General features: G+C 40.2%; 1 protein-coding gene across 1 annotated transcript in view; it reads right to left on the bottom strand.

Annotated features, from left to right (window-relative positions):
* SLC9A9 (solute carrier family 9 member A9) overlaps window positions 1–24,246 on the bottom strand; it is a 598,822-nt gene that overhangs the window by 125,713 nt on the left and 448,863 nt on the right. The window lies entirely within an intron of this gene.

The following is a 24,246-nucleotide window of genomic DNA, read 5'->3' as shown; positions in this document are numbered from 1 at the left end:
CATCAGGAAAAAGACCTCCACAGCCCCAAAGACACACATTCTGGAAAGAAGGCGACCTGGTACCTCTGCAACCACCCATTGACCAAAATGCCCTGGGAATTTGTGTGCCCAGCCTGGAGCAGGGCTTCTTGAGGCAGAGTAAACAGAACGGTTTTCTAGAGACTCCCCATAGGGAGGATTCAGACTGTGGAGCCTGAGGCATATAGAGTTTGGGGCTCTCTCTTTAAGGAAAACAATACAAAAATATACATACAAAATTAGGAGTGAAAGTGACTCTTCAGAAGGATGTTACAAAAAAATTACATATGGTTTTAAAGCTGGCAAATGCAATAGACCTCTGAAAGCCCAGGAAAAATACAAAACATTTTAATTAATTAGCTGTCTGACACACTGCTAAAATAACTTTCTTCTGGAATTTTTGCCTACTGACTTTGCTACTCTCTTTATATGATAATGATTTTGTATTAGAGAATAAAAAGATAAGGCAGTCTTTCCTCTAGCAAGACTGATCAAAATTGTTGATAGTTGGAAGGCATTAAAGCACTCTTTCTCACACACAGACACGCTTGCTATGTGCCTCACTGCTACAGGGTAATACCCTGCAAATGCAAGATTTCTGATAAATTTTATTTTATGCAATTCCCATAAGCAATGCACAGTGTACTTATCAGTGTACATGCTTTGTCATTGAATATACTCCTGAATTTCCATTTTGATGAGGCATCAATGAAAACTGCATTTTATCCATCTCGTGATTAGAAGAGTTTTCAACAGAGTCCCCAGTCTGGCTCAATCCATCTCAAACCTTGTTTTTCCTCCACTACCCACAGACTTCTGATGCCAGGCACCATAGGACACGTTTATATTTAATTCAGCCCTGTGCATTATTCCTGTAAGCCGTTCCTACTCCGGGGTGGACAGCAGTGGCTTAGCCATGCACAGAAGTGACTGCAGCCCACACAAATGTATCGCATTCAATCTAAACTAAATGCACTCTCAATTCAGCTTCCCCTTAGTTGGATCCCCCAAATGCCCACAGCTATTCCAATACCATTTGATCAGAGGAGAAGTATGAGGAAAAGGAAGCTGTAGTGGAAAGAAACAGCAGTTGAACCCAACTGTGTTGAAACTATATATTTTTTTACAAATCTTACAAAAATATAAGACCATGGGAACACAGTACTGGGGATCTTCCCAGGGCCTTGGAGGGCCAGACCAAGTGAGGGGCCCTGAAACTCAAATTTCCTCTGTTTCCAGACAGTGTCCCTCTGCCTGCTTCAGCTGGAGTGGGGCAGGGTGGGAGTGCTGGGGAGAGGTCTGGCCCAAGCTCCACCAGAGCCCTTCCTGTGAAACCACATTTGCTAGACATTTAGGGACTTTTCTTCAACTCTTGTTCCTCACAAACACCCCCCTAATCATCTTCCAGTCCTGCTGTTGGGGTGGGGGAAGCAAGGCCACGTGAGAAGCCTCCAGTCAAGCAATTGTGTAACTCCTTAAGGAGAACAGTAACGGTAAAGTCCCACCTGTTTAAAATACCTCTGATTCTTCACAGGTAAGTGTCTTCTGGACATGAATAGCCCCATCTCTCTAACAAAGGGGACAAATTAATAGCTATTTATTTTGTGCTGAATTTTTTGCCTTTAGGTCACTGGGAAGAGCCTCTGGAGGGGAGGAACCTTTGATTCTTGGGTAGAAAAACTAGCTATTTGATTTATGTCATCTAAGAAGGAATAAGAAGGGGAAGAGGAGGAGAGAGGGAAAGGATGTCAGTGAGGAGAAAGGAGAGGGGAAGGGATGAGGGGAGAACAGCAGTGTAGAGGGGGGTGGGGGTGGCCTGCCTCCGACAGTGGGACCCAGGTGTGGAGGCTCCCAGCCCCCTTCTCTTATGGGGCCAGGCCACTCTCACAGCTGTGTGGTGGATCAGAGCCCTCCAGCAGGTACTGGCTGCTCCCTAGAGCCTTCATCACTGGATAAGCCCAGATCTCAGGGACGAAGCTGCTGGGCACCCAGGTTGGTCGTGAACTGAACTGAGGATCATGGGGCTCCCACCACTGTATCTGCTTAGGGCCTTTTTCTAGGTCTCTGTCTAGAAACCTGGAGAGGACAGAAACAGAATTTTATAAGAAGCCCAACATTTAACGTTTGAGGCAGCACTGAGGCCTTTCACTAAAGTGGAAGCTTTTCTTTGCAGCAGCAATCACAGCAGACGTTCCTGCACAGCTAGATGGGGCAGAGGAAGTGGATGAAATTCTTTCATTTGATGGGGACTCAGTGGAAGGCATCTCAGAGGCCTGACTGGGAAGAAGACTGCACCTCCTCCCACATCTCATCTCAGGGCAGGTCCAGAGCAGGACAAACGCCACAAGTGGCTTGAGGAAAGAGAATCTCCATGAAAGGTGCTTCCCTCCTGGGGAAGCCAGGGTGAATATGGTCCTTGCCCACACAGGGCATATGATTTGGGAGGTTCAATGAGTATAATACAAAAAATGTACCACAGCTTAAGCACCATGAAGGAAACAATGCCTTCTTTCACTTGTGATATTAGCTACTTTTGATGAAAATCTGGCTAATATATGTTTCTTGGCTACCTGCCTCCTTAAATAGGGTGTAAGGGGGATATTCTAATCTTAACTGGAGGACTCGGCATTGCAACTGGTCCCATAGAGTCTGACACTTGCTGCATTATAATGATTTCCGAGAGGTGTATGAACCTTTTTATGATCACGTTAAATGGTCCCTGACTACTGTCTTTTTTTTTTTTTTAAATTATTGTATCTGCCAGTTAGATTGCCTTTATTTTTCCTGGCTGTGACAATATGTTGACATATTGTCCCTGTGACCCCCACCACTTTAATTTACTGTAGGACTAAACCTGACAGTCAAATTTATTTTTATTTTCATTTTCTATCTATCTATCTATCTAATTCAAATATTATAGAAGGGCTTACAATCACACACGATTGTTCTTATAATACCCTTGCACCCCCTCAGACCAACTCCCATTGCCTTGGAGGGCAATTTTCTGCCTTTTCTCGATTGTGATATATAAGCTGACATAGACATGCATGGCACCTTCACACAGCATCCCAAGGGGTATGCAAACATGCCAACTACATATGTATCTCTTACTCTCCTCTTCAACAAAGCAAGTCACAATATGGAACTGACATTATTTTAGGGCTAACCATGTATCCACTCACTTTAAACAAATTTTTACAGTTCTTTTTAATGCATAAGCATCCACTGTTGTGCACAAAAGATGATTTATACATAACGAGTTTTTGAGAGATTAGAAAGAAGACATAATATCGTCCCAGTTTGTGGTGTTACATGTATATAGCAGCCCCCCAGGTGAGATCACAGTATGAAGTCCAACCTCCTTAGGTGACATCCAAGGGTCTTTAGCACCTCTCCCTCAATGTTAAGCTAGCCACCCTTTCTGCTCATCTGGATCTGGACAGTGTCCTGGGTCCAGTAACTGGACTTGTCCTTGTTTCTGAGCCCCAGTACCAAATACAGTCCCTGAGCTCTGGCCATACAATAATCTGCCAGTTTCTCTCCCATGGACTGGACCCCCTCCCTCCAAACTCCAGGCTGGTATTTTGGGCCATGCTGGCCACCACTGAACTTGTGGGATACCCTGGCTTCTTTCCTGAACTCCAAGCACTGTCCTCCCTTCTGTCTGATCACCACCTTGGCCCATCCACCACAATGCCCTTCCTTAGGTCTCAGATCTCCCATCACGAGAAGTTACTGAGACTTGGAGTGAAGTAGCTGTACTCCTCCAACTCTGCTCTCTGCTCCCAAACAGAATCCTTTCTGGGCACCGGAGATCACCTTGCTCTGTCTGTGGTGACCCTGGCTCACCCTTTGCTCACCTGTCTGGTTATACCCAGCCACGCAGGGCAAGCTCTACAGTATACATCGGCCCTAGCTGGAATCTGATGACTTCATGATTACCCTGTAGTTGTTCAAGGGTCAGTGAAACCCAGCTGTCAAGAAAGTTGTTTGGAGCCAGACTACCTGGGTTGAAAAATGTGGCTCTGCCTCTCACTTGCTCTGTGACCTGTGTCACTCACTCTGTCTCCATCTTGGTTTCCTCACCAGTACAATGGGGATAATTAGAGAACTCATTTCACAGGGTTGTGGTGAGGATTAAATAAGAAAATAGCTTAGGACCTGTTATATAGTAATTTTTTTTTTTTTTTTTTTTTTTTTGAGACGGAGTCTCGCTCTGTCGCCCAGGCTGGAGTGCAGTGGCGCAATCTTGGCTCACTGCAAGCTCCGCCTCCCGGGTTCACGCCATTCTCCTGCCTCAGCCTCTCCGAGTAGCTGGGACTACAGGCGCCCGCCACCACGCCCGGCTAATTTTTTTTTGTATTTTTAGTAGAGATGGGGTTTCACCATGGTCTCGATCTCCTGACCTTGTGATCTGCCCGCCTCGGCCTCCCAAAGTGTTGGGATTACAAGCATGAGCCACCGTGCCCGGCCATATAGTAAGTTTTTAAGAATGTTAGCAGCTATTATTGTTGTTATTATTTTTCAGTACTTATCAGTGGGGCCAGAGCTCAGTTACTTACTACTTTCAGAGGTAAGCCCTCCTAGTCCTTGTTTCTGCGCTGGGCAATCTTTGAATATATAGCAACAACCACAATTGAGCCACAAGGAGCAGCCAGTGTACAGCAAGGATTTCTGGTCTCATAGCAAAATGTTGTTTCTGTTTAAAGACGGCCAAGCTTCCCAGGTTTTGATCTTTTTAAAATTTATTTCTTTTGTTTTTGAGACAGAGTCTCATTCTGTCACCCAGGCTGGAGTACAGCAGTATGTAGTTGGTTCACTGCAACCTCCACCTCCCGGTTTCAAGTGATTCTTTTGCCTTAGCCTCCTGAGTAGCTGGGATTACAGGCATGGGCCACCACACCCAGCTAATTTTTGTATTTTCAGTAGAGATGGGGTTTTGCCATGTTGCCTAGGCTAGTCTCGAACTCCTGGGCTCAAGTGATCCATCCACCTCGGCTTCCCAAAGTGCTGGGATTACAGGTGTGAGCCACTGTGCCTCGCCTGGCTTGGAATTATTTATAATTTATGGGTAGACTAGTTAGGGTAACAAAGCAACAAAGAAGGAAAAGAAGGTGTCTGAAGGGCAAGGAGAAACAAGGAAGAGGGAAGAGCTGAGCAGAAAGCAAGCAAAGCAAAGGAAGGTGAAAAGGAAAGAAAGAGAAAGAAATATATTATTATAAAGAATAGGTGCCTGTGATGGATAAATAACTGTAAAGGTGCATGCAGCCTTAGAAAAGGTAAGCCGAGGGTGGAGGGAAAATATAGAAAATATAGAGAAATAAATATAGAAAAAATATAGGGAAATTAAGAACCAGTAAAGAATTAGAAAGCAACTAAAAAAGGCTGGTTAAAATTTTGTATGATGTTTTGCATTCCTGATGTACCTTTTAATTTTAAGCAAGTTGAGTGCTGCCTCTATGGTATTCAAATGGAAATGAAGGCAAGCTTTGCACATATTCCCAGCTGTGCCCTCGTACATCTCACTCCGGGTTCCTCATTTATAATGAGCATCAAGCTCCATTTTCAGACCAAAACACATCTCTTGTGCACCATAATGCACCCTCCCTTCCTATTGCACTTTCATTCTTTGGTGAGTTTTATTAGACATATTAAAATCTCAGGATGCTCTTATACCCGACCATAGTTAAAAAAAAAATGCCCCAAAGTTGGGTTTTTCTTAGAGGGAAAGCAAGGTAACTAATAAAAGGCTCACTTTTCCCACTAAAGCCAACAAATTCCATTCTGATTCTTATCACTTAGCACCTCCGAAAAGGCACTGAAATACTACTGGGGCTTAGTTTCATTGTGTGAATTCCAATAGTCTTAGGTGCAGTTTTGATTCTTTTGAGCCCCCTGGTGACAGGGGCTGGGTGGTGGGGAAGATACATTATTTCCTCTAAGACCTGCTTTTGATGGCAAAGTGTAAAAAATGACATTTTCAGTAAGGGAAGAGTGGCTGGATATTGAGCACATAAATACAGCTTGACAATGGAGGAGTCTCAAAGTTACTTACTGAGGTTTGGGGACTATTGTGTAGCCATAAGAATATCACTTAGGGGCCAACATCTGCTACTGCATCCTGTATTATTTGACTAAATAATCCTGGAGCTTGTGTAAGACCAACGTTAATACAATTAATAATTCAAATATTTTAATTTTGTTTTGGGAAACAAGAAAATGAACTAAAGTAAGCAAAAAAACTCAGTTCATTTTGTTATTTAAGTGTGGCACAGTAGTTAAGAATTTGGATCCTGGAATCAGGTTGCATGGATTCAAATTTCACTTCCATTATTTACTACTTGTATAACTTTGAGACAAATTAGTTAACTTTTGCAAGTCTCGGTTTTCCCAACTATAAGTGGGGATAAGCATGTATCTATTTCATGAGCTATTATAAGGATGAAATGAGTTAATAAAATATTTAAAATATTGGCTGCTGTCTAGGAAGCACTCATGAAATATTAGTTGATGCTCTCCTTGTTAGTGCTGTTATTATTAGAGAAATGGATGTACCCTACATTGAGTCATAGACACAATATAGGTTAAAGACAAGAGTGGCTTTTCCATAAATGACAGATGCTAGGATATAAAGGTCAATGATAGGATTCCTGCCATCAATGACCCAAGATCTAATGGGAAAAACAGATTGGAAGTAAAGAACCACAGTATGGCATGATAAGCATCGTACACTAATTATTTGAACACACCAACAAAGAGCCCAATCAAGATGAGCTATGGAGCAATTAGGTACGTTTCATAGAGGAGATGGACACTGAAAAGTGAGAATGAGTTTAACGGTAAGAGAAAAGGTTAGGGGAGGGGACTCCAGGCATGGCACGGGCAAAGGCATAGGGGAACAAAGTAGGTTGGAACATCATAAATAGCTCTGTGTGGCTAGACTGCGAGGGTCTTGAACATAGAGGTGGACAGAGTTGCTTTGGATGACACCAGAAAGTAAATTAAGGCCAAATTATGAAGAATCTTGAGTGCTATGCTTATGCTTTTGTTTCTCTGTAGGCAATAGGGGGTGAAATAATTACATTTATGTTTTAGAAAGATCACTGCAGGTATACATCGTGATATTAAGAAACTGGTGGTTGTCTTCAGGTTGGGATAGAAAAGAAAAAAAAAGAAACTGGAGGCATGGAGGTCATTTAGTAGTCTACTGCAATGGTCCAACCAAGAGTTTATTAGGGTCTAAGTTAGCAGTGGTGGAAAAGAAGAGAGAGATTTCAGAGATGTATATGTGAAGGGGTGGTGAGGGCCATTGTGCATGACAGGCTCACTGTGGGAAGAAGTGGAAAGTATTGAGGTGTTTGAGTTTCTACTCTGGACACTTGAATGGTAGACTCTACCATTAGCCATATTAAAGAAGGAGAAGCATGTGCATGGGAATTTCCCCCAAGGGACATCCTGTTAAAAGATAAAACCAAAACTCAGGGTCAGTAAGATTGGATCTGAGCACTTCTATTGTGAGTGAAGCAAAGTCAGCTCTCTACATTGTTATCGACTCAAGAAAAATAGCAACCCCCTCAGAGTTTTGTCTAGTTGCTTGTCTGAAGTAGAGGTTCTGACCAAAAGGTAAAGTCTAACAATAAGGAAGGGATAATGTGTTCTTCAAGGTCAAGATCAATGGACTGGGAATATTCATGGAAGCTGGAGAAGGGTGTGTCATGTCAAGTATATAAAGACAGCTTGGACATCTTATTTAAGAAGGGTTAGAGGGAGAAGAAGGAAGAAAGGGGGGGTTCTATAATTTGGGGACATGAAGTATGTGATATGATTGTGAGCCCCTCCATAGGAGATGAAGATGCAGAGCTGGGATGCTGCTGAGAGCAGCGGTGCCCCTCTGGGTTTCCATCACTGCATGGACACACTATCATTGACTGGTACTCATATGCTTTGCTAGGTCCATTTTTATACCCCTGGGACTTGTCTGATTACCAAATTGAAAACAGCTGGGTCAAGGATTCATGCAACATTCCTGTCCTGGTATTCCAAGGTTGCCCATATGCCATTTACTTTTCTCCTAGAGATTATGGAGGTGGAGTGGATTTCATGAAACTCTATCAGGCTGCTCAGACTAAAGAAGGGTCTAGTCTATCTTTAACTCTTTGCTGACACAGTTGACTGAAAATACTAGGTAACAGCTAAGAAGAGGCACAGAGCATGAACATTAGGAGTTAGACATTCTGAATGGCTGTTCCTATCACTTACTTGTGTGACTATAGGCAGGAAACTGTACCTCGGTTTCCTTTTCCACGAAACGGAGACAGGAAGGGTACATATGTCATAGGCTGTTGTGGGATAATACATGTAAGGGGTGAATTGTTCCAAGATGGCTGAAAAAGAACAGCTCCAGTCTACAGCTCCCAGCGTGAGCAACGCAGAAGACGGGTGATTTCTGCATTTCCAACTGAGGTACCAGGTTCATCTCACTGGGGCTTGTCGGACAGTGGGTGCAGCCAATCGAGTGTGAGCCGAAGCAAGGCGAGGCTACGCCTCACCTGGCAAGTGCAAGGGGTCAGGGAATTCCATTTCCTAGTCAAGGGAAGCTATGACAGACAGCACGTGGAAAATCAGATCACTCCCACCCTAATACTGTGCTTTTCCAATGGTCTTAGCAAACGGCACACCCGGAAATTATATCATGCGCATGGCTCAGAGGGTCCTATGCCCACGGAGCCTCGCTCATTGCTAGCACAGCAGGCTGAGATTGAACTGCAAGGTGGCAGCAAGGCTGGGGGAGGGGCGCCCACCATTGCTGACACTTGAGTAGGTAAACAAAGCGGCCTGGAAGCTTGAACTGGGTGGAGCCCACTGCAGCTCAAGGAGGCCTCCCTGCCTCTGTAGACTCCACCCCCGGGGGCAGGGCATAGCCAAACAAAAGGCAGCAGAATCCTCTGCAGACTTAAATGTCCCTGTCTGACAGCTTTGAAGAGAGTAGTGGTTCTCCCAGCACGCAGCTGGAGATCTGAGAACGGACAGACTGCCTCCTCAAGTGGGTCCCTGACCCCTGAGTCACCTGACTGGGAGGCACCCCCCAGTAGGGGCAGACTGACACCTCACATGCCCGGGTACTCATCTGAGACGAAACTTCCAGAGGAACGATCAGGCAGCAACTTTTGCTGTTCACCAATGTCCACTGTTCTGCAGCCTCTGCTGCTGATACCCAGGCAAACAGGGTCTGGAGTGGACCTCCAGCAAACTCCAACAGACCTGCAGCTGAGGGTCCTGACTGTTAGAAGAAAAACTAAAAAACAGAAAGGACATCCACACCAAAACCCCATCTGTACGTCACCATCATCAAAGACCAAAGGTAGATAAAACCACAAAGATGGGGAAAAAACAGAGCAGAAAAATTGGAAACTCTAAAAATCAGAGTGGCTCTTCTCCTCCAAAAGAATGCAGATCCTCACCAACAATGGAACAAAGCTGGACAGAGAATGACCTTGACGAATTGAGAGAAGAAGGCTTCAGATGATCAAACTACTCCAAGCTAAAGGAGGAAGTTCAAACCCATGGCAAAGAAGTTAAAAACTTGAAAAAAAATTAGACGAATGGCTAACTAGAATAACCAATGCAGAGAAGTCCTTAAAGGACCTGGTGGAGCTGAAAACCACAGCATGAGAACAACGTGACAAATGCATAAGCCTCAGTAGCCGATTTGAACAACTGGAAGAAAGGGTATCAGTGATGGAAGATTAAATGAATGAAATGAAGCGAGAAGAGAAGTTTAGAGAAAAAAGAATAAAAAGAAATGAATGAAGCCTTCAAGAAATATGGGACTATGTGAAAAGACCAAATCTATGTCTGATTGGTGTACCTGAAAGTGACGGGGAGAATGGAACCAAGTTGGAAAACACTTGGCAGGATATTATCTGGCAGAACTTCCCCAATCTAGCAAGGCAGGCCAATATTCAAATTCAGGAAATACAGAGAACGCCACAAAAATACTCCTTGAGAAGAGCAACTCCAAGACACATAATTGTCAGATTCACCAAAGTTGAAATGAAGGAAGAAATGTTAAGGGCTGCCAGAGAGAAAGATCTGGTTACCCACAAAGGGAAGCCCATCAGAGTAACAGCTGATCTCTTGGCAGAAACTCTACAAGCCAGAAGACAGTGGGGGCCAATATTCAACATTCTTAAAGAATTTTCAACCCAGAATTTCATATCCAGCCAAACTAAGCTTCATAAGTGAAGGAGAAATAAAATACTTTACAGACAAGCAAATGCTGGGAGATTTTGTCAACACCAGGCCTGCCCTACAAGAGCTCCTGAAGGAAGCACTAAACATGGAAAGGAACAACCGGTACCAGCCACTGCAAAAACATGCCAAATTGTAAAGACCACTGAGGCTAGGAAGAAACTACATCAACTAATGAGCAAAATAACCAGCTAACATCATAATGACAGGATCAAATTCACACATAACAATATTAACCTTAAATGTAAATGGGCTACATGCTCCAATTAAAAGACACAGACTGGCAAATTGGATAAAGAGTCAAGACCCATCAGTGTGCTGTATTCAGGAGACCCATCTCACGTGCAGAGACACATATAGGCTCAAAATAAAGGGATGGAGGAAGATCTACCAAGCAAATGGAAAACAAAAAAAGGCAGGGGTTGCAATCCTAGTCTCTGATAAAATAGACTTTTAAACCAACAAAGATCAAAAGAGAAAAAGGCCATTACATAATGGTAAAGGGATCAATTTAACAAGAAGAGCTAACTATCCTAAATATGCACCCAATACAGGGGCACCCAGATTCACAAAGCAAGTCCTTAGAGACTACAAAGAGACTTAGACTCCCACACAATAATAATGGGAGACTTTAACACCCCACTGTCAACATTAGACAGATCAACGAGACAGAACGTTAACAAGGATATCCAGGAATTGAACTCAGCTCTGCACCAAGCAGACCTAATAGACATCTACAGAACTCACCATCCCAAAATCAACAGAATAGACATTTTTTTCAGCACCACACCACACCTATTCCAAAATTGACCACATATTTGGAAGTAAAGCTCTCCTCAGCAAATGTAAAAGAACAGAAATTATAACAAACTGTCTCTCAGACCACAGTGCAATCAAACTAGAACTCAGGATTAAGAAACTCACTCCAAACTGCTCAACTACATAGAAACTGAACAACCTGCTGCTGAATGACTACGGTACATAACGAAATGAAGGCAGAAATAAAGATGCTCTTTGAAACCAATGAGAACAAAGACACAACATACCAGAATCTCTGGGACACATTCAAAGCAGTGCGTAGAGGGAACTTTATAGCACTAAATGCCCACAAGAGAAAGCAGGAAAGGTCTAAAATTGACACCCTAACATCACAATTAAAAGAACTAGAGAAGCAAGAGCAAACACATTCAAAAGCTAGCAGAAGGCAAGAAATAACTAAGATCAGAGCAGAACTGAAGGAAATAGAGACACAAAAAACCCTTCCAAAAACCAACGAATCCAGAAGCTGGTTTTTTGAAAAGATCAACAAAATTGACAGACCGCTAGCAAGGCTAATAAAGAATAAAAGAGAGAAGAATCAAATAGATGCAATAAAAAATGATAAAGGGGATATCACCACCGATCCCACAGAAATACAAACTACCATCAGAGAATACTATAAACACCTCTACGCAAATAAACTAGAAAATCTAGAAGAAATGGATAAATTCCTCGACACATACACCCTCCCAAGACTAAACCAGGAAGAAGTTGAATCTCTGAATAGACCAATAACAGGCTCTGAAATTGTGGCAATAATCAATAGATTGCCAACCAAAAAAAGTCCAGGACCAGATGCATTCACAGCCGAATTCTAGCCAAGGTACAAGGAGGAACTGGTACCATTCCTTCTGAAACTATTCCAATCGATAGAAAAAGAGGGAATCCTCCCTAACTCATTTTATGAGGCCAGCATCGTCCTGATACCAAAGCCTGGCAGAGACACAACAAAAAAAGAGAACTTTAGACCAATATCCCTGATGAACATCGATTCAAAAATCCTCAATGAAATACTGGCAAACTGAATCCAGCAGCACATGAAAAAGCTTATCCACCATGATCAAGTGGGCTTCATCCCTGGGAAGCAAGGCTGGGTCAACATACGTAAATCAATAAATGTAATCCAGCATATAAACAGAACCAAAGACAAAAACCACATGATTATCTCAATAGATGCAGAAAAGGCCTTTGACAAAATTCAACAACACTTCATGCTAAAAACTCTCAATAAATTAGGTATTGATGGGACGTATCTCAAAATCATAAGAGCTATCTATGACAAACCCACAGCCAATATCATACTGAATGGGCAAAAACTGGAAGCATTCCCTTTGAAAACTGGCACAAGACAGGGACGCCCTCTCTCACCACTCCTATTCAACATAGTGTTGGAAGCTCTGGCCAAGGCAATCAGGCAGGAGAAGGAAATAAAGGGTATTCAATTAGGAAAAGAGGAAGTCATATTGTCCCTGTTTGCAGATGACATGATTGTACATCTAGAAAACCCCATGGTCTCAGCCCAAAATCTCCTTAAGCTGATAGGCAACTTCAGCAAAGTCTCAGGATACAAAATCAATGTGCAAAAATCACAAGCATTCTTATACACCAATAACAGACAAACAGTGAGCCAAATCATGAGTGAACTCCCATTCACAATTGCTTCAAAGAGAATAAAATACCTAGGAATCCAACTTACAAGGGATGTGAAGGACCTCTTCAAGGAGAGCTACAAACCACTGCTCAATGAGATAAAAGAGGATACAAACAAATGGAAGAACATTCCATGCTCATGGATAGGAAGAACCAATATCGTGAAAATGGCCACACTGCCCAAGGTAATTTAAAGATTCAATGCCATCCCCATCAAGCTACCAATGACTTTCTTCACAGAATTGGAGAAAACTACTTTATAGTTCATACAGAACCAAAAAAGAGCCCGCATTGCCAAGTCCTAAGCCAAAAGAACAAAGCTGGAGGTATCACACTACTTGACTTCAAACTATACTACAAGCCTACAGTAACCAGAACAGCATGGTACTGGTACCAAAACAGAGATATGGAGCAATGGAATAGAACAGAGCCCTCAGAAATAATGCCACATATCTACAACTATCTGATCTTTTACAAACCTGACAAGAACAAGAAATCGGGAAACGGTTCCCTATTTAGTAAATGGTGCTGGGAAAACTGGCTAGCCATATGTAGAAAGCTGAAACTGGGTCCCTTCATTAATTCAAGATGGATTAAAGACTTAAATGTTAGACCTAAAACCATAAAAACCCTAGAAGAAAACCTAGGCAATACCATTCAGAACATAGGCATGGGCAAGGACATCATGTCTACAACACCAAAAGCAATGGCAACAAAAGCCAAAATTGACAAATGGGATCTAATTAAACTCAAGAGCTTCTGCACAGCAAAAGAAACTAACATCAGAGTGAACAGGCAACCTACAGAATGGGAGAAAATGTTTGCAATCTACTCATCTGACAAGGGGCTAATATCCAGAATCTACAATGAACTCAAACAAATTGACAAGAAAAAAAGAAACAACCCCATCAAAAAGTGGGCAAAGGATATGAACAGACACTTCTCAAAAGAAGACATTTATGCAGCCAACAGACATATGAAAAAATGCTCATCATCACTGGCCATCAGAGAAATGCAAATCAAAACCACAATGAGATACCATCTCACACCAGTTAGAATGGTGATCATTAAAAAGTCAGGAAACAACAGGTGCTGGAGAGGATGTGGAGAAATAGGAACACTTTTACACTGTTGGTGGGACTGTAAACTAGTTCAACCATTGTAGAAGTCAGTGTGGCGATTCCTCAGGGATCTAGAACTAGAAATACCAGTTGACCCAGCAATCCCATTACTGAGTATATACCCAAAGGATTATAAATCATGTTATTATAAAGACACATGCACACTTATGTTTATTGCAGCACTATCCACAATAGGAAAGACTTGGAACCAACCCAAATGTCCAACAATGATAGACTGGATTAAGAAAACATGACACATATACACCATGGAATACTATGCAACCATAAAAAATGATGAGTTCATGTCCTTTGTAGGGACATGGATGAAGCTGGAAACCATTCTCAGCAAACTATCACAAGGACAAAAAACCAAACACTGCATGTTCTCACTCATAGGTGGGAATTGAACAATGAGAACACATGGACACAAGAAGGGGAACATCACACACCGGGGCCTGTTTTGGGATGCAGGGACAGGGGAGGGATAGGATTAGGAGATATACCTCATGTTAAATGACGGGTTAATGGGTGCAGCATACCAACATGGCACATGTATACATATGTAACTAACCTGCACATTGTGCACATGTACCCTAAAACTTAAAGTATAATAAACAAAAAAAGACACATGCACCTGTATGTTTATTGTGGCACTATTCACAATAGCAATAACTTGGAACCAACCCAAATGTCCATCAATGATAGACTGGATTAAGGAAATGTGGCACATATACACCATGGAATACTATGCAGCCATAAAAAAGGATGAGTTCACGTCCTTTGTAGGGACATGGATGAAGCTGGAAGCCATCATTCTCAGCAAACTATTGCAAGGACAAAAAATCAAACATCGTGTGTTCTCACTCATAGGTGGGAATTGAAGAATGAGAACACTTGGACACAGGAAGGGGAACATCACACACTGGAGCCTGTCCTGGGGTGTGGGGCTGGGGGAGGGATAGCATTAGGAGATATATCTAATGTAAATGACGAGTTAATGGGTGCAGCACACCAACATGGCACATGTATACGTATGTAACAAACCTGCACGTTGTGTACATGTACCTTAGAACTTAAAGTATAATAATAAAAAAAATTCATCTAAGGGGCTTGGCGCAGGATCTAGCCCCTAGAAAATGCTTGGAAGCAGTGGCTGTTGTTCTTGTTGTGGTAGTGGTATTAATAGATATTGTTGTCTTTGCTACTTAGGTCTCCTGAATAAAAGATTTAACTGTGAAGATTTCCAGCAAAACAGTTACGTTTTACCTTACGTCACCTGTGATTTTTCTTGTGATTTCTCATTCCAGTGGAGGCTTATTTATGATAGAGGTTTTGGAGTGTAAGGACTTAAGAGTGGGGATGTTCTGGCTGCAGAGATAAAATGTGTGGCCGGCGTTTACGTGTAGCTGACAATTTAGATATACATTTTGGAGTGTATAAGTATGCTGAAAACATTATGTTCTTTGAAAAATAAACACGAATAAGCAAGTACATGTTCCAGACACAAATGCAGATCTACATCCTGTACTTTATGTTTGGCACAACTTCCCTTGAGTTTGGAATACTTAGTTCTGCCAAGATGTGAGCTAATTTCAGGCTATGGATAAGAGTCCATTGGAAACTAGATTGAAAATGAATACACAGACTGATTTCTTTTGACCTAAGCTGCAAGCATACTGACACTCTTTGGTAGGAAGACAGATGTAATAGCTTATCAAGGCATCTGGCCTTTCTTCCCTAAGGCTTCACTCTGGGTTCCCTGCCCGGGCAATTAGGGATTTATCAGAGTCAAATGCATATCCCCAGAAAAGCTATCCTTTCAAGTGGATTTGCTTTTTAAAATTCTAGTGTTACTGGGTGGGGAGTCTTCTCAATGTCAGACTGAACAAGTTATATGGGAAAAAAGAGGGGCATTTTATTACGGAATATGAAGTCGTTGTAGGAGCTTTATATGTCGGTATGAAACCATAAATGGTTGAAAAACAAATCCCAGACTGTCAGGGGTCTGAGCAAGAAGTGGAAAACCTAAAACCTGAAAACCATTGTGGTTATTTCACAGTTAAATAAAGAGAATGATATAATGCCAGAAGTGCATCTCCTTCCCTCACTTTTCACTGTCCCAAGCTATGAGGAACTCTAGGCAGAATTGCGGCCTAATCCCAGCTTGCCATTAAAGACAATGCTTGGTGTGCACCATGGGTCAGCAGTGAGATCTCGGGGTGAGTCTCCACATTGCTGCTCTTTGATGTACTCAGGCTTCAGTGGGAAACCTGGAAGGGAAGGAGCCTTAATGGGAATGCGTTCTCTTGATGCAAGGAGCATATTCTCCCTGTGAACACCCTTTACAAAATCACAAGTATACTTTGACAATAAGGGGGGAATGCATGGAACATATATTTAATATATTTAAAGAACTGTAAAACTCCTGTACGCAATAATCCAGAAGAACATTTAACACAGCCAAAGCAAATATTTTTGTGGAGTGATATCTTGGAAAGAATCCTTAGAAGGCAACAACAAAGTTTTGCAAAATTGATGGATATGTACCTATGACACAACTCATTCAAAACATAAAATTCTAATGGTTGATTCTGAACTCCCCTCCCCCACCCCTTACCACCACATTGGCTTTGACTATTAATAGGGAAAGATGGTTTATAAGATGTTTTGAGAAGGCTTCCTCCCAAGTCATGACTTTCGCTAACTGCCAATGCCTAGACTTCCTTAGCACAGGGTAAAGCTCTTCATTCCTCGTTGAAGATTAGGCCTTACAAGGCAAGGACTTGGGAGAGGTAATATTTGAGCTTGTATTCATACAAGATACAAGTGAATCAGACTTATTCCTGAGAGCAGAAAGAGATGGGAACAAAAGCCTAAGGCCAACAAAGGTATCTCCACCATGAAGCATGGAAGGCAGGCAGCAGGTGAAAAGGAAGTTGCAGACACAACATTATCATAGTAACAGCTAATATGTAGAATCTACACTAGGTCATATTCATGTATTATATAAAACATATGGAGTTTGGTAAGAGGATCTGAAGTTATTGTAACACCATGTATTTCAGTAATTAAAAGCAAAAAAGAGAGATTTAGAACCCTTTTCCTTATATTAACCATTAAAAAGCACTTGCAATTGGTTACTTTAAAAATTTTGCACCAGTAAATCTGTTGCTTCAGGCTATCTATCACCAACATCCTGCAAACGGTACAGAATTATTAACCATGTGCACTGAAAACATGAAAAAATAGCCAAAGAAGATTGTTTCACCAACACTAATATATCACTAAAATTAAAATTAAAACAGCTTTGGGATATGTAACAGTTGCCAAAACTATTGTTTAAGCCCACAATTGGAAGCAGATTTGATCTACAATCTCTACAAATAACTGAAATCTTATTTTCATTTGGAGCAGTTAACACTCTGTAAGACCATATTATATTATAGATCATATTAAGACCAGATGCTATTGATAATAAACTCACAGATTTGTTGTATATATATATATACACACACACATATATGTACACGCACATATATATCTATATTTCACTTCTATTTTTACTTTTTAAGTGAAAAAACTTCTTCCCTAGTCTCAGAAGAGAATCAAGTCAAAAATACGTCTTAATAATGCATTATCTTGTTTTTTGCTAAAAATGAATAAATATCTTAATTTTAAAAGGAAAGCTGACAGAAAGACAATGGGTAAGCTAGGAAGCTGCTACTGCATGACACATAAAAAGAGAAGGAAATAATTTTAGTTTCTTGCTGAGACGGATTAAAGTAAATCACTAGAAAAATAATGTTTTTCTCTGGTCAAATCTGCTATTAACCATTGGGCTGACGCGCATGCTTGCATGCATGACTATGTTGAAAAGAAATTAAATATTTAAAATTTTAAAAGGGAAAGAATTCATGGTTAACACTAGAATTATATTGAAAACTGCACCTTGATTTTGGAATCAGTGGTTTAAAATCAGGAAAGTGAGTGAAAATTGGCAACAATACTATTGGGAAGAAGTTGTCTTAGGGCAGAAGAGAAAGGCAAAGAGGAAAAGAGAAGCAAGAATATGTTGTAAAACAGGTTCTGAAATTATTATGAAGACTACGGAAAGTGCACAGCGTGGAAACAGAATTAGCATCAATTTGGCAGAAAATAACATAATGAAAGTTAATTGGATGCTTGTGGCTAATGTAACATTCAGGCTGTTTTGGCCTATCATTCTAGGAGATCATGATGACAGCTTAAACAAGTGTTGTATATGAACCGATATTTTTCCTGACACCACACTATCCACATCCTAAAAGCAGGGCAGGTAGACTATTTCATTCATTCTCTCCTTCACTCACTAACTCACCCACTCATTCATTCACGAAAAACCAGTTGAGAATATATCAAGACCATTAGTATATGCTAGATATTGTGGTAGACATGAAAAATTTGTTACACTCATATATATCTTCAAAGTACGTACAGTGAGTTTCATCAAACCTAGATGTAGTTAATGATAAGGCATACTATCGCTTTACGTACATCTAAGAAGAAAAACGCTGTTAATTATATTTGTGACACCATTGATTATGAGACACATCTTGACTTCAAAAATGCTAAAGTGTGAAAAAACATGCAGCTGGAATAAATGGATACCCACACAAAATAATAAAAATCCAGGGTTCAATAATAATGTCAAGCCATTACACATAATAGCCTCTGGATATTTCATGTACGGCTAGTATGTTATTTTCTGTCGTTGGGGAAAAATTCAAGGGTATTTTGAAATCTTTCAAATAAAATGTTCTTTTTATGCTTACAAATTAAAAGATAATTCATGCTCTACTACTCAGCCATAAAAAAGGAAGGAATTAATGGCATCCGCAGGAACCTGGATGGAATTGGAAACTATTATTTTAAGAGAAGTAACTCAGGAATGGAAAACCAAACATTGTTCTCACTCGTAAGTGGGAACTAAGCTATGAGGACGAAAAAGCATATGAATGATACATTGAACACTGGGGACTCAGGGAAAAGGCTGGGAGGTGGGTGAGGGATAAAAGACTACAAATTGGGTCCAATGTATACTACTTGGGTGATGGGTGCTCCAAAATCTCACAAATCACCACAAAAGAACTTACTCATGTAAGCAAATACCACCTGTTTCCCAAAAACCTATGGAAATAAACAATTAAAAAAACTTTTGACTGAATTAATGCAAAAAAAAAAGATAATTCATTCCCTTTTAAAATTCTATGTCAAGAAACTTTTAGTCACTGGGTGGAATCAGAGCCAGGACTAGAGTTAGGCAAGGGAGACATCCTGTCTCTCAGGATCATGCAAGTGCTGACCATTTGTATGAACCCGAGAGTGAGTGCCTCCTTAGATTTTGCATCCTAGGTAACTTGTTTGCCTCCCCCAGTCCTGATCATGGGTGAAGTAACAACTTTGCAATAGTTTTTAATATTGTACCCTTGGATCTTCTGGACTGCTGACTTTTTCATTTTTCCCTCTACATCTACTTTACCCCCTTTTGTCTGCATTATCCTGGGCTCTGGAATGCAGACCAATGTAGATGGCATCAATTGGGTTATCGTGCTCTTTGGTCTTGAATTGGTTTAGCCAATAGGAAGCACTGGCAGGAGATTGGAAGGAGAGAGGAGAGTGAGACAGGGTATCTATTTCTTCCTTCCTGTCAGGTCACCAGGCTTGTCTGTGTTCTTCTATCAAAGCCTCAGCTCCTTAATCCCTCTCTATCTACCCTACCAAGCTACCCTCTCTGGGTTCTGGTAAATATTCCAATTTGGAAATTTGTTTGAGTTCATTGTAGATTCTGGATGTTAGCCCTTTGTCAGATGAGTAGGTTGCAAAAATTTTCTCCCATTCTGTAGGTTGCCTGTTCACTCTGATGGTAGTTTCTTTTGCTGTGCAGAAGCTCTTGAGTTTAATTAGATCCCATTTGTCAATTTTGGCTTTTGTTGCCATTGCTTTTGGTGTTCTAGACATGAAGTCCTTGCCCATGCCTATGTCCTGAATGGTATTGCCTAGGTTTTCTCCTAGGGTTTTTATGGTTTTAGGTCTAACATTTAAGTCTTTAATCCATCTTGAATTAATCAAAAAGTGGGCAAAGGATATAAACAGACACTTCTCAAAAGAAGACATTTATGCAGCCAAAAACCACATGAAAAAATGCTCATCACTGGCCATCAGAGAAATGCAAATCAAAACCACAATGAGATACCATCTCACACCAGTTAGAATGGCGATCATTAAAAAGCCAGGAAACAACAGGTGCTGGAGAGGATGTGGAGAAATAGGAACACTTTTACACTGTTGGGGGGACTGTAAACTAGTTCAACCATTGTGGAAGTCAGTGTGGTGATTCCTCAGGGATCTAGAACTAGAAATACCATTTGACCCAGCCATCCCATTACTGGGTATATACCCAAAGGATTATAAATCATGCTGCTATAAAGACACATGCACACGTATGTTTATAGCGGCACTATTCACAATAGCAAAGACTTGGAACCAACCCAAATGTCCAACAATGATAGACTGGATTAAGAAAATGTGGCACATATACACCATGGAATGCTATGCAGCCATAAAAAATGATGAGTTCATGTCCTTTGTAGGGACATGGATGAAGCTGGAAACCATCATTCTCAGCAAACTATCGCAAGGACAAAAAACCAAACACTGCATGTTCTCACTCATAGGTGGGAATTGAACAATGAGAACAATGGACACAGGAAGGGGAACATCACACTCCGGGGCCTGTTGTGGGGTGGGGGGAGGGGGGAGGGATAGTATTAGGAGATATACCTCATGTTAAATGACGAGTTAATGGGTGTAGCACACCAACATGGCACATGTATACATATGTAACAAACCTGCACGTTGTGCACATGTACCCTAAAACTTAAAGTATAAAAAAAAAATTCCCATTTGGGTATAGGGTCGTAACTGCTCTCCATTGATTCCAGTCCTGGGGTACTGCACTATTCCTTGTTTTCTAAAACCAGCTCATGTAATAGTTCCTTGCTAAGTTCCTTTAATTTACTGAGCTTGAATGTGCCATTGTGTTTCCTATCTGGCAACAGACTAGTGTAGAAAGCTATTCACATTAGTAAGCATGCAGCAGTAAAAACGTTTCTCTTAAACTGGAAACTAAGTTTTCAGGGACTTGAAATTTCTTAAGAAATCCATAAATATAATAAACAAATCTTAAACGTAGCTTTGTTTCCAGCGTTTATGTTAGAATTGTGTCTTTAAATGTTTCTCTAAGGCACCTGAATATTCCTGTACAACTTGACATAGACTGTTCCTATTCCTAGGCTGGATCAGGTTTTCACAAGAAATTTACATACAGGTTGTGGCATCTGACAATGGCAGATGTCAGGAGTGCAGATCATATCATAAGATATAGTAGGACCTACACAGGAGGAATGAAAGTGCTCCTGAACAGAATCCACTTATGATGCCTTAAATCAAAATATGCTTTATTAAATGCTCCAACTTAAACCTATGAATTCCATACAGATGTTAAGAGTTCTCAGAAGTCTTTTTAGAAGCTGAAATTCTACCCTAGTGTGGTACATCTCACCATCTCAGATGGAGAAATCTAGATTCTACTGGCTTTCCTGATGATTACCTTGGTGAAACAGTTTATTTTCATGGTGAAAACACCAGTCTCAGAAGTGTAAGTGGAAGGAAGCTCAGATGATCACACCCTACCATGTCATTTTAAAGATAAGAACACTGAGACCCACAAAGATTAGCTAATTTGAGAGAAGTTACATTGGTAGTAAGCAACAGAAGAATTAAAGTTTTTTTTTTTAAATTTTAATTTGGCATGCTGCCTACCTTGATGAATAAAAAGGGAGAAATTATAAAAATTTAAAAATCCTTTGGCATGAATAGACTTTTATGAGAAGATTTAAGTGTAGAAATTATTGGAATATACTTATTGCTCGAGATGTCCATATATAACAATGCAAAGTGAACTTGAAATCTGCAAATATTATTGTAGTGTGGTAGAATGTGGCATTTCTCAAACTCTAGCAATTTACTTAGCACCTTTGTGTTTTTTTTTTTCTGTAGAACTGAAAGATACTTTATTTAATGTTTTTAACTTTTCTGTCAGTTTTTGCTTCATGTATCCTGGGACCTTGTTGTTGACTGCATCTATGTTTATAATTGTTATATATTCCAAATAAATTAACCCTTTCATTATTATAAAGTGTTCCTTTTCGTCTCTCCATATGTCATAAGTCTATTTGTCTGATATTAGTATACTACTCCAGATCTCTTGTGGTTATTGTTTGCATGGTTTATCTTTTCCCATCCCCTTTCCCTTCAGATATTTGTATCTTTGAATCTAGGTGAAATTAGTTTTTTTTTTTTTAAATTCAGTCTGACAGTGTCTGCCTTTTGATTACATTGTTTAGTTCATTCACATTTAATGTTATTGATATAGTTGGATTTACTTCTTCCATTTTGCTATTTGTATCATATGTTTATTTGTTGATTTTAAAAAATCATATTTCTTGTTATTTTCTTAGTGGTTGCTCCAGGGGTTACAATATATATCTCAACTTATTAGACTCTGCTTTGGATTATAATAACTCAATTCCAGTAAGAAGTAGAACATTTGCTCCACTCTTACTTCCTGAACCAGATATAAGATTTAACAACATCCTTGTGCTGTCGTATATATTACATCTATATATGTTATAAACACAATTCAGTGTTGTTACTTTATATCAATCTTGCATCTTTTTAAAAAATTAAGAGTGAAAAAAGTATATTTACAAAGTTTTTCTATTAATCTTATTTACCACTTCTGTTACTCTTTATTTCTTCCTGCGGATTTGAGTTACTGTCTCATGCCACTTCCTTATTCCACTATAGCTTCCTTTCCTCGCTCCTCATTTGTGCTATTATTGTCAAATACATATCTTTATATCCTATAGACACAATTGAATTTTACATTGTTTTTAGTTTTAAAAAGAAAGGAGATACAATATGTAATTATGCTGTTTTTTATAGTTAATACATAGTTACCTTTGCCAGCACTTTTTTTTTTTCCACGTGGATTTAAATTGTAGTCTGGTGTCATTTCCTTTCATTAAAAAAAACTTCCTTAGTAATTACTGTCAGGCAGGTATGCTAACAACAAATTCAGTCTTTATTTAGAAATGTGACTTTGTCTTCCTTTCTGATAGTTTTGCTGGATATTGGCTTCTTGCTGATAGTTTTTTCTTTAAGCACTTTATGTTATCTCGCTGCTTTGTGGACTTCATTAATTCTGATAAAAAGTCAGATATTCCTATTATTGCAGTTCTCTTGTGTGTGATGAATAACTTCTCTTATTGCATCCAAGATTTTCACTTTGTCTTTCAACATTTTGAGTATAATGTGTCTTGATATGGCTTTCTTTTTGTTTTCCCTACTTGTAATTCATTGAACTTCTTGAAGGTGTGGATTGATTTTTAAAAATCATATTTGGGGGGTTTTCAGCCATTATTTCTTGGATTTTTTTTTCTGCCCTTTCTCTTCTCCTTCTAAAACTTCCATTACACACATGTTGGTGTTCCAAATGGTATCTCAGAGGTCTCTAATTATCTGCTCATTTTTTCTTCTTGTTTTATTTTGTTCTTCTGATTATATACTTTCTAATGATGTGCCATCAAGTTCACTCACTATTTCTTTTTAGCTCAAATATATAGTTGAGCCCTTTTAGGAAATTTTTCATTTGTTATTATACTTTCACCTCAAGAGTTTTTAATTTTTTGTATAATTTTTCTTTTTCTTTTGGAGACTGAGTCTCACTCTGTCACCCAGCCTAGAGTGCAGTGGCGTGATCTGAGTTCACTGCAACTTCTGCCTCCTGTGTTTGAGTGATTCTCCTGCCTCAGCCTCCCGAGTAGCTGGGATTACAGGTGCCTGCCACCACACCTGGCTAATTTTTTTGTATTTTTAGTAGAGACAACTTCTCACCATGTTGGCTAAGCTGGTCTCAAACTCCTGACCTCAGGTGATCTGCCTGCCTTGGCCTCCCATTCGATAAATTAGCATTATCATTCTTTAACTTCTTTAAACATGGCTTTTGTTAGTTCTTTAAACATTGCTAATAGCCGCTTTGAAGTCTTCGTTTTCTAAGTTCCACATCTGTGCCCCCTCAAAAGCAGTTTGCATTCCCCTAGCCCGCCCCACACATACTCTTTTTTTCCCTTTTTATTCCTGTACAGGGGCTGCACTATTCTGCTTCTTTCCATGTATATATATATTTTTGGTCAAAACCTGGACATTTTAGGAAATACACTGTAGCAATTTTGGATTCTCATTAGCCTCCTCCCCCACACCCAGGGCATGTTGATACTTCCTGGTT

This window comes from Nomascus leucogenys, chromosome 8 (assembly GCF_006542625.1).
Source record: "Nomascus leucogenys isolate Asia chromosome 8, Asia_NLE_v1, whole genome shotgun sequence".
In the NCBI taxonomy this organism is placed as follows: domain Eukaryota; kingdom Metazoa; phylum Chordata; class Mammalia; order Primates; family Hylobatidae; genus Nomascus; species Nomascus leucogenys.
Note: the sequence above shows the minus strand (reverse complement) of the source record. Positions and strands in the feature narration are given on the sequence as shown.